The sequence below is a fragment of the Solanum pennellii genome, chromosome 1 (genome assembly GCF_001406875.1).
Source record: "Solanum pennellii chromosome 1, SPENNV200".
Lineage (NCBI taxonomy): Eukaryota > Viridiplantae > Streptophyta > Magnoliopsida > Solanales > Solanaceae > Solanum > Solanum pennellii.
In genome coordinates, this window is record NC_028637.1 from 82,387,676 (window position 1) to 82,399,684 (window position 12,009).

Sequence of the window (12,009 nt, forward strand, 5' to 3'; positions counted from 1 at the left end):
TATATATATATATATTGCATTGAATTTTCAATGATTTTTTATTGATATCTCTTCATTAAAAATAATGGAAAATAGTTTCTTTAAAAAATATTAGCAATATTCCAACATGAATATGATTATTTTTCATTATCATATAACCCTAGAACCTTCAATGAATGAATTATTCAAGAATAATAAATCATTAGTTCTTTAATAAACATTAAAAGGAAAATAAAGAAGAAAATAAGAATATGTATAAAAATATTTTGATAATATAAAGAAACATTTAAGTTGCATAGATTATATAATTGTGATTTATGTCTTAGGAGAAAACTCCAAAACATGTTAACATATAAAAAAAAAAAGAAATTACGCTTGAACATCAAAGCATTTATAACTTTTGAAGTTGCATAATGAATTTATTCAATTGATAAGTAAGAAATTCCATATGTATGTTAAAATGGACAATATATGACCTTATATATAGTACTTTTAAACTATAAAATGTAATATAGAATATCAAAACATAGATTCTTGGAATTGAGTTCAATAATTTTTTTCCGCACAATTAATATATGTAATATATGTGTATATGTTCATTATGATCGGAGATAATAACTTTAAAGAAACATAAAAGCAGAGTTTAAATATCTACTCAAAACAGCAATGCATATCATACACATAAATTAATAAGTGTTAAAAAAAAATTCCATAATATGTAAAAATAAAATGAAATAGAAAAAAAATCGAGTCCACTGAATGCACAATGTCCCCTTAAGAAATCTATTCCCCTCCAATACCAGAGGTTTACAGAATTACATCCTCTCAGAATGGACCAATTTTATTCACCAACTTATTGATACAAAAACAATGGTGTTAGTAAGTCACTCAACAGGAGCAAAGTAGACAAACAGTTAATTTTGCGGAAGTAGAAGAAGAAGATCATAATTTTTTTTTGTTTTAAAATGAGATGAAATCCCACTATTTATAGACACAAAGGGTAGTGTGAACAACTATTTATTGTGCGTTATCAGAAGGGATACAACTGTTTCGAAAAATTGCAACCCTTCGAAAAGTTCACAACCTTCCATAAAAGTCACAACTTTTCATAAAGCCGCAACTCTTCATTAAAGTACAACTTTTCATAAAAGTCGCAACTTTTAATATAAGTCGCAACTCTTCATTAAAAGTCACAACTTTTGATAAAAGTCATTAACTTTTGAAAAAAGTCACAACTCTTTATTAGATTCACAACTTTTCATAAAAGTCACGTCTTTTAATGAAAGAGGAAGGCCAGTTTTGAAAATAATATAAATTTAAAGAGAATCCTGGCTTGTGGTTGATCCAGATAGGCGAGCCTAGGGTTCTCTTTTATATTCATATGATATGATTTTCTATGTGATAATTTTTTTGATTATTATGATACAACTTACTCTATTGCAAAAAAAAAATGGAAGGAATTGTAGAGTAAGTATGATACCGAAGAGGTTGGAGGAAAAAAATATGCGACTAGTTGACTTTTTCATTTTCAATTGGTGGACAACAAATCACTGGTAGACCAAGCTCAAGACTCTATAATGATTGTTAGAGAGCTCAGGTCAAGGAGGTCAAAATTGGATATAACCTCATTATTTGTGGCATAATAGATAAGCTTCCACCTTCTTAGAAGCAATTTTAAGAAACTATGCGCCACAAACAAAATGGGAGACCTCTTATGAAACGTTGATAGCGAAAATCTGTGTGGAAGAGGAGGAAAGAGGCGACAATACATTTTTACAATCAGAAGAAAGTAACATCACAACGAAGGTAAATTTAATTACTTCAAATTCTACTCCCGAATCTCACTAAAACACTTCTTTTAAGCCTAAGAAGAAAAACTCCAATAAAAATAATGGTAAAAGTAATCAAGCAAAATCAACAAGTTCAAGATAAGCAACCGTGTTTTGTTTGTGGTTAGAGATGACATATTGCTCGAATTTATAAATTTTTGAAATGTGGTCCTACACCTCAGGCAAACGTTACCGGAGAACCTTTTGTGGTGGTTATTACCAATATAAACATGGTTGAAAGTGTAGATGGATGGTGGACTGATTTTGGTGGAAACCGTTACAAAAAAGATTGGTTTAAAAATATACTCATTTTGAGGGGACCAAAACCATCTTGGTGATTCACACACTACTCAAGCGCTTGGAACAGGAGATGTCGAATTTTTTTTTTCTGGAAGGGTATTAACTTTTAAAGATGTATTTTATACTTGTATTATAGAAAAAAATTAACGTCTAGTTTTTTTCTTAATAAATTGGCTTTAAACAAATTATTGAATATGATCAATATGTAATTGTGAAAATGATATTTTTGTGGGAAAAAGGTATGCTTGTGATGGGATGTTCAAACTAAATGTTGAAATGAATAATGTTTCTCTTTTGTTTGTATGCTTTCTTGTAAAAAATTTGGTGTGCTCGTTTAATTTGTCATATTAATGATCGTTTTGTTGGAATTATGAGTCGTTTAGGATTAATTACAATTATTAAAAAGAATTTTCAAAAGCATGAGGCTTGTAGTAAAGCCAAAATCAATAAGATTCATGTTGAAAAAAAACTGATTTATTAGACTTAGTTCATACTGATATTTGTGAACTTGGATGAATTTTAACTAGTGGAGGAATAGCTAGCTATTTAATCACTTTCATTGATGATTCTTCTTAATTTGCATATGTTTACTTGATGAAAAATAAAAGTGATGCTTTTGAAAACTTTAACGTTTGTCTATAAATTGAAAATCAGTTTGGAAGAAAAATAAAAAGAATTAGAAGTTATAGAGACCATGAATATGAGTTTAATTCCTTTATTAGATCACTGAGAGTAATTCATAAAACTACTCCTCCTTATTCTCCTTCATCTGATGGTGTAGCAGAAAGAAAAGATAGAGCTTTGGTTAAATTCACTAATGTCATACTTATGAGTCACATGAACCTTTAAATTTATGTGGTGAAACTATTTTGACTGCTTGTTATGTGTTAAAACTCACGCCTCATAAAAAGTCTAAATTGACACCTTTTGAATTGTGGAAATGTCAGTAGCTAAGTTTGGGATATCTAAGAGTTTGTGATTGTCTAAACTTTGTGAGACAAATGGATCCCAAATTACAAAGTTTGTTGAGAAAGTTATTACTTATGCTTTTCTTGGTTATGCTTCAAATAGTACACTCAATAGATACTTTAATCTTAAAGATAATTATATAATTAAATCAGGTGATGTTATTTTTCATGAACGTAAATTTCATTTGATTGTAAAAGCAGTGGAGGGATTGAACAAAATTTTTTGTCACTACCTAATTCTTCTAATTCTACTTGTTTAACTTTCCTCTTGCTTGATTCAAATTTCTTCAGTTCATTGATGCTTTGTGTTTCTTTTTGCATGCGCAGAACTCTGTTTTTGTGGTGAATAGTTAAGTAGAAGTTTTTTTTTGGAATGAGAAACTTATACACACTTGGTGGCCACATTCATCTTCATCAACGACGGTGCTTGAATCTTAGCTAATCCCCATAAACATTTACATTCTACAAAAACCAATGTATTTATTTTTTTAGATTTCTTGAGTCGAATTTTCTCTCGCTAATAGGAGTGAAGGAAAATAATTTTTATATAATAATTCTTTGTAAATCTATTCATTAATTACATGTTAAATAGTTTTAGTAACTTCAAATCCTTTATTGTTGTTAGAGTAAGTTCATTTACTTGTACCTTACAGCAAATAGTGTTGTACACTCTCCTGATACACATTAGTGATTATAGGCAATTATGTTCATGAGTATCTAATGAAGTAGAGTACACAGTACAGAGGTTTTTTTTGTATCTTCTTTCATTGTGTTGTTTAAATATATAAAGAATTATGAGGTAAAGGATCTCACAATATCAATAATACTAATGAATTCTAAAAAGTTAGTAAAGATGAAGAATTAGAGAATATGTTAAAACGAAATCAAGAATATATGATGTAGATATGAAAAATATTCTACCATGTTTCAGTTTCTTTAGGCCCTGCAAGTTGGGGGTGGGGGATGGAATGACCCCTAACTTGTAGACAACACATTGGGATTGTGCTTTGGATAAGGATTTCGTAAGCAGACAACAAGAAACTTAATTGGGGTTATGAGAAGTGTGCTCTTGAAAGTAAAATATGCACATAGCGTATTACAGTGCTTAGGAGGGTCGAGTCACTATTTTCCTTAATATATCGTATTTGTCCCTTAATAAGTCTACATTACAATATGTGAAAGGCATATTTAAAATTATATTTGACATGCATAGATTAGTCGAGTCTTACACTACTATCAAGTCTATGATACGATCTTGGGAGGCACATCATTTTTCTTCATGAGAGAAAGTGAATTCTTTGTATATGCGTGTCCTTCAAATATATTTGATCGGTGAGGTCACATGATTCACGAAATATTTCTGAGGTATCTAGTTCTTACATGGATGTTTTAATGACCCTCTCGGTCATTTTATTTGTTTTTAGATCTTTTCAACATTAAGAGATTTCTTGTAGTGTGCCCAAGTCATTTATGATTTGCTGAGACTGACATTTTGTTTGTTTGTTTAGTTTTTTTTTCAAGTTTTCATATTTTGGAGTCGTTGAAACTTTAATGGTTGACTTCAGTCAAAAGTTTTGGAAGACAACCTCAATTATGACGATTTCATCATATTTGGAAGGTCCATTTTAGGTAGGGGCATCGCTGGTTCGGGCTGTGAGACTTGTGATGTGAGTTTGTGACATTCTGTATTTTAACTTTGAAGATTAATCCAAGGTTGAATTTGATTAGCATTCTTGGTGAATGTGCTCATATGAGAACTCAGTCGGCGAGGTTAGCTCCATAATTTTGAGTTTTGTCTAGAACGACCTTTGATGCAGTTCCCTCAGCTTCCAGCCTCATTGTGAGCGCCTTCTTAGGGTTTTTATCTTAGAATGGAACTTGGGTGTGGGAGACCCACTTTTCATTGAAACAACCTCGGATGAAAGTTTTTATTATTACATTGAGTCTAGAATGCCAAATTCGATTGGGATATTATGTATCATTTTCGTGCACGAGGTTCCGAGTGAACTCCGGGAACCCCGTCAGATAAGTCAGAGTTTGGAAAACCAGCTAAAGTGCTGATAATCTGGACAGGACTTTAGAGACCATATATCAGACTTCTAGCGATCGATTTGGGTATTTATATCTAAAAATTTCAACTTTCGGCGCTCATTTTCAAAAGGCAATTTATCCTTTATCCAATCTCCCATTAAGTGATTCGAAGACCTATTTGATCACTCTGAGTGTGGGTACTTGAGTTTGTGATTAGAAGTTGTGAGGAACCTTAATTTGAGGTGAATTTGAGCTCGAAGCTGCTGCCTTTGCTTGGTTTTCTTGTTAGTATTGCATGTTGTGCTTGTGGTTAACTCATGTGTGGCGGGTTCAAAGTGCTCGTATTCGGGTTTGAGGGTAGGCTTTAGTCAAATTTCTTGATTGAGATTCTTAGATAATGACTAGTATAGATGTTATGTCATATGATATTTGCCTAGCATTTGGTTTTCCTATTCTTTCTTGATTCCGTAGGAGCCTTTTACTTATTGTGGGTGTTGGTATCCTTATTATTGATTGTGGCTTCACTCGTGAAGTAGATGATCTTTGTTTTACTTGCTTGGGATTATTTGTGGTTTCCTTAGACTTAGTTGGACATTGGATGCTTTGGGTTATGTCACCTCGTAGTTATAGTTTGACCTCTTTAGGGCCTGTTTTGGATTGTTCTCCTTTCATTGATTTTTGTGACCTCGGTGGCTCGTCATAGCTGTCGGTTGGTCCTAGATATGCTCAGTGTGGGACTAGAGCATGTGATTGGGGTAGGGCGTCGTCCTTTGAGTTTGCTCCCTTTTCTATTGATTGGAAATCTCCTCTCGATCCCTTTTCTTTTTGATTAGTGGTGGGATGTTGTATCCTTATTGAGCTTTAATTATATTGTAGGGCTTGAGGCCGTGTGTGAGAACCAATTAGATCCTACGTTAGTAGTCTCTGCTTTAGTAGTGTGGTTTCGTTGGTTGTAAACTTATTATATTTTGAGTTCCTTGTTTGAATGATGGTGATGGCATGCATGCATCGCTTTGTTTGCTCATTCTCATAGAATTTATGATATAATCGTAGCCCATGCATTTGCATATTTATCGTTCATGTCGAGATATTGTTTTCTCTGTTTTTATTCTGAACTGGTTTTAATGGGAGTGGTACCACCTGTTTAACATGACTTACTGATTTTTGAGATTACATGTTGTCAGGGATGTGCTTCTTTCCTACTTGAGATATTAGAGGCATCTGGGATGTTTTCAGTTTGCACTTGACTACCTGGCGCGTCGATGCCCTTTTTTCTTAGCAATTGTATGCACTTGACTACCTGGCGCGTCGATGCCTTTTTTTTAGCCATTTTTCTGCAGATGCAAAAGGCTTAGAGTAACATGTGTTAAGAACATATGAAGTTTTGATATTCGAATAGTTTTTCAGTTAGCTATATATAGATTTTTACGAGCATATAAAAAGGAGGATTTCAATATTTGATACGTTAGTTGACCTATTTATCTGCCAATATTATAGTATCTAGAATTTGTCTTGTAATAGCAATATCATAATATCTATAAAATAAAGGAATATTAAAATTTACTAGCTTGTATGAGATTATTAAGGAATCAAACATTTGTTAAATATTTACTAATCACCTTTAAATTGTTTATTACAATGTATTTTATGTCCTTTCTTTATTTGTTGTTTTTCTCATTAAATCAAATCTAAATAAAAAGTGGTTAGAAGAGAGACATTTGAAAATATTATAGTATCTAGAATTTTTCTTTAGTAGCAACATCATACTATTTTGAATATCCCTGAAATAAAGGAATACTCAGATTTACTAGCTTATACGAGATTAATGAGGAATCAAACTTTTGTTGAATATTTATTAATCATCTTTAAATTGTTAATTACAATGTATTTTATATCCTTTCTTTATTTGTTGTTTTGTCTCTTTAAATCAAATCAAAATAAAAAGTGGAAATAAGAGATACACAATATATCTTAATCAAGTATAGTTTAACTGGACATGTATACCACTCTATCACGATAATGATTCAATATGGTTCTTCCTCGTACAAAAAAATCATTATACTTTTGTTAAATGTGTTTTTTGAATCAAAATATTAACTCCATTAGTCTAATTTTATAAGGCACTAGTTTGACTGAATATTGCATCTTAATGTTCACTTGATATAAATATTTATATTGCTATAATCATGCAAAGTTCGATAAAGTTGAGGTCTAGAGAAATTCTGGGAAGAATTGGATAAAATATATAAGCTTTGGTTAGTCGTTCTATTAGCTATGACATTAATGAATTTGAAGGAGGGGTGAATAGAACTCTATGTTATCAGACTTGGCATAAACGGGTTGGTCTGGGGCGTTAATTTTTGAAGGTGGGTTGAAAAATGGAGACTTTTGGGAGTACTTTTGCGTTTTTCGTCCCATGCAAGCTCCCATAGTGGATGACACACTAATTTTGTGGTGATCCGCTACAGCAAGAGATCTCACTATAGCACTTCCACTGCAATGGGACTGAGAAGCTTTAGCAGAAATTGATCGCAATAAGTGGAGAATATTCCAACAAGACGCTAATTATTTGGAAGTTACATTTTGGGGAACAACAAGGGCGAAAAATTTCAGCCATTTTTCATCAAGATCCTTCGTAAATGTAAGTAATCAAATCTTCAACTTAATACTTTGATTGGCTGGGCCATTGAGGTGCTATTAGGGACTTTAGGGAACGCTTTGGTTTTGTTCCTAAGGTGGGAAGATCTGAGTTAATGAGGATTTTGGGTTGTTAAGCCTTGGGTTAATTGTAAAACTTTTTTCTTGATTTATCTATTTTTATTCACTCACGTAGCTATGGAATGGTGAGTTTTCGGTGAATTAATGGTGGAGAAATCCTGGATTGGGTGAGAAGATCATAAGTTTGGCTTGTGGTTGAGATTAAGTTGTAATATGAGTATTATTAGGCAGTGGAGTTTGAATATTATACCAGTATTGTTAAGTCTAGAAAAATAGCAAGCTATCTAGGATTTGTAACGAGGGAAAAACTCAGGTCCACTAGAGTTTCCAAGGCTTAATTTGAGAAAGGTGATAGTTTATTGTTTCCAAGCTATGTAATGTAGGCATGATAACTGTTTTTATTGTATTGTTTCTACAATGCATGGTTAGGAAGATCAAATAAATGAAACCAAAATGATACCTTGTACACCATCACATGCAATGAAGGTGTTTAATTTACTTGTGTTTACAAGTATTACTGTAGTTCATTATGATTATGATTTTGATTATGTTCTGTGACCATTGGTTGGCTTGGGTACCTCCCATCTACATATATTATGTTGGCTCAGGCACCACGCCTACTACAGGTTACTTCATGGTTGGATCGGGTACCAAACCTAGTTTACCTTGGTACCACGCCTAGTACATGTTTGATTGTGCTCCTGTGTGTTATTTCGTTGAACTAACTCCATATTGTTTTACTAATTATTTATTAAATGAAAATACATATTTCACTCTAATTATATCACTTTCATTTATAGTAATTGAGTTAAATTCATATCATTTGTTGCTCCATATCAAAGTGTATACAATCCTTTCAAAGTAATATATATCTACATAAATTAGAGAAGAAAAAAGAAGAAAAGTCTGGCATTCTTATTTGTAGGAAAAACAATTATATTTTGTAAGTTTTTAAATTGTTTGAATTAGAAAATTCTTAGTTGTAAGTGCTTACAACTAAATAAGAATGCATTATTTACTAAATTAGATATTATCACTTTCAAATATATGTAGTTTATGGAACCGACCTTATAATGTCAATTTATAGTCAAAATATATCTTATTAGGAAATTTATTGACTGTGATTTAAAAGTTATCCACAAAAACATGTGATAAAAACAATTAAAAATGTGTTCTCATACACAAAAATTATTATAAATACCCAAAGGCTAAGAACATAAGATGAATATTACCATTACAATTTAAAAATTCTTCCTCTCCAACTCAAAACTCTGTGATTATAATTACTCTCCTCCATTAACTCACATGGCTTCATCGAGTAACAACCTTAAGCAATTGATCCTAATTCCATCTACCGACTCTGACGTCTGTCAACAATCCATCAATGATTTCAATGGTGCCAACAAAGTGTCGAGGCTCCCTCATTGGACCAAAAAAGAAATTCTCATTCTCATACAGGGAAAAGAAGTGGTTGAAGAAAGGATCCATCAAGCCCAAACTGAAGGTATGGAATTGGGTTCAACATAGGTTGAAGCAAAGTCGGATTCTATTTCATCCTACTATAAAATACAAGGGGTGAATCGTGGACCAATTCAATGCCAGAAGAGATGGAGTAATCCGGCTTGGATTTTCATGAAGCTCATCCTCTAAGAGAGAGTAGATGCGAAGGTTCGGATCGAAGATCTTCGTGAGACAGCCCCGGGGCACCATAGCATGTCGGGAATAAGGGGGACATAGTGAACGTAACGACTCCCTTGGTTGGGGGCTGTGCCTCCCCTATCCTTTCAATTTTTTGATTCCCACGTCTTTTTTATTATATTATCACTGTTGGAATATTTTTGTTGACGACTTTAAAGAGTGGGAGTCTCATATTAAAGAAGAAAAGAGTCCTTTTGGATGATGAGGAATAATTTTAAGAGAGAAAAAATTACCTGGATTTTTTGATAGACAAGTGTTTGATATTATTGATCATGGAAATGGAAATGAAGGAGGGTTGGATTTGACTTCCACATCAGAAGTTTTGTTTGATAGTGGCAGAAGTGTTGTTGTAGGGGAGTTTTGTTTGATAGTGGCAGAAGTTTTATTGTAGGGGATGATGGTTTGTTTTCAGATGTACCACAAAAAAATGAGGATGATATTCCTATGCTAACTTTAGAGGAACAATATCAGCCACCCTCTCTAGTTTCTCCTACACACGCAGGCGTAAGAAAAACTACCACTCGAGGAGATGATAAAGAAAGAGGTCAAGAAGGAAGGAAAAGAATGAGAAACAAGTCAAATGATTGAAAAGCATGGAATGTCCAACATCTTTTAGTAAAACCACTGGAAAAGAATGGCAAAATGGTGAGCTCCTAACTTCAAGCTCAAAATATGCATTCTGAACAGGATAGGGAGCAAAGAAAGGACCATGTTGATAACTTAGTAGTTGTGCTAAACAAGCTTGCTGGTGCTTTAGAAAAAATTGTTGATTAGTTATAGTGCCTAGTTTATTTAATTACAAGGCAAAATATGTTCTTTTAAGCTTTCAAAGGCTTAGTCTTGGCAAAAAACAACACATCACGACTACAGAAGAAATAATTGCTTTTTCATAATTCTTTTTATACACAAGTATCTCTATTTTTTATCACAATTTCTAGTCAGTGAGACTCCTCAGTCACTACTTGTGCTTGCTTGCTCAGTTTGCAGAAATATTTTATACAAATCATAATATCTCGCTTCTAGTTGTCATTGTATTAGCATGAATTCCTTTAATCTATGACATCCAATATCAAAAGATTTGTTGAAATGTGTTTGCTACGTACTCATTTAGGTCATCATGAAAGTTCTGAAAATTGAAATATCATTTCTGGAAGAATTCATATTAAGTATAATTTTATGTTGTTTTAAATCTATTTAAAACTAAATCTTGCTTAAATTTATTTTTGTTGATGGGCATTACTCACCAACATGTTACATTACTCATATTGAATATTTTTCTAAACTAATTTTTAGGGGAAAATATCTGAGATAATTTCAAAAAACATTCGTGTATACATAGTGGGCAAAGCGAAGCCATATCCTACCTTTAGGAAGAACACATACACAATCCAAATCATGACTTAGGAGTTGTTCCATTCTGAACACCACCACACTATCAAGAATGGAATCACAACATTAATACAATTCTTTAGACATTAAAGTTACATATAATAGATATACCTAAATTGGAGTAAGAATAAAAAAAATGAGACTCGCATGAAATATTCCAAAATCGACCGTGTCAGAAGGTCCTAATTCAGTCCCTAAAATTGTGTCCAAAAATGGAACACATTTTGGGGTTCGGAACGTAGTAAACAACAACATTCAACATAAAACATCATTAAAGCTAAAGATAAGGGCTAGGCAGCCCCTTTGGGGTTGAAATCACCTCCAACCAATTCTCTCCTATGCTCCGCAAATACTCCACCGCATAGCCCTGCATTCCCGAATTACACCTATCCTTGAATCACCAAATTAAAAGTCCTACATCTCTCATAATCAAATTACAATATTTATGTAAGAGTTGATCCTGCCAAGTCTTAAGACTGTTGCAGTTGCCACAAAAGCATCCAAAAATTTCTGCTTAAGTACCTGGGGAAAGGAAGAAGGACCTCGCTAAAGCAAATGTTGGCCACTAAAGTAAAAGTCTCATAAGTGACAGGGCCAAAGATAGCCAGGCTCGCTAAACTAAAACCTTGATAGCTAAAGTGCAGCCTGCTTAAGCGAGCCAAGGATGCTAAAGTGGATGCCACCTAGATGTCCTAGCATGCTAAAGTGGAACCCTGGCCTCTAATGCCATACCAGGGCTACAAAAGTGGGCGTGTTATTCCTTGTATGCAGTTAGCAAAAACAGAAATAGGAAATATATGAAATGAACAAAAAATACCAATACGAGTTCACAGAAACAACTGTGTTTCCGTAACAAATTTAATCCCCTCAAGTACTCGAGTTTAAAGATCAATTCCTCCCAAGATAAAACTAATTAACTGTTAGACAATTAGCGGTACCTCAAACTTCACCAACTTCAATGAACACAAGAACAACAACGAGAGAACAGTTAGACTCAGTCGATTGACAATTTTGTTTATGTAAGAAAATTTAAGTAGAGAGGAAAAGTTTCCAATGTTCAAAATCGGAAAAAGACTATTTATAGTCATTTGCAGCAA

At 33.0% G+C, this 12,009-nt stretch overlaps 1 pseudogene; it reads left to right on the top strand.

Annotated features, from left to right (window-relative positions):
* Positions 1 to 9,130: 9,130 nt before the first annotated feature.
* LOC114075555 lies at positions 9,131 to 10,297 on the top strand (annotated as a pseudogene).
* Positions 10,298 to 12,009: the final 1,712 nt, after the last annotated feature.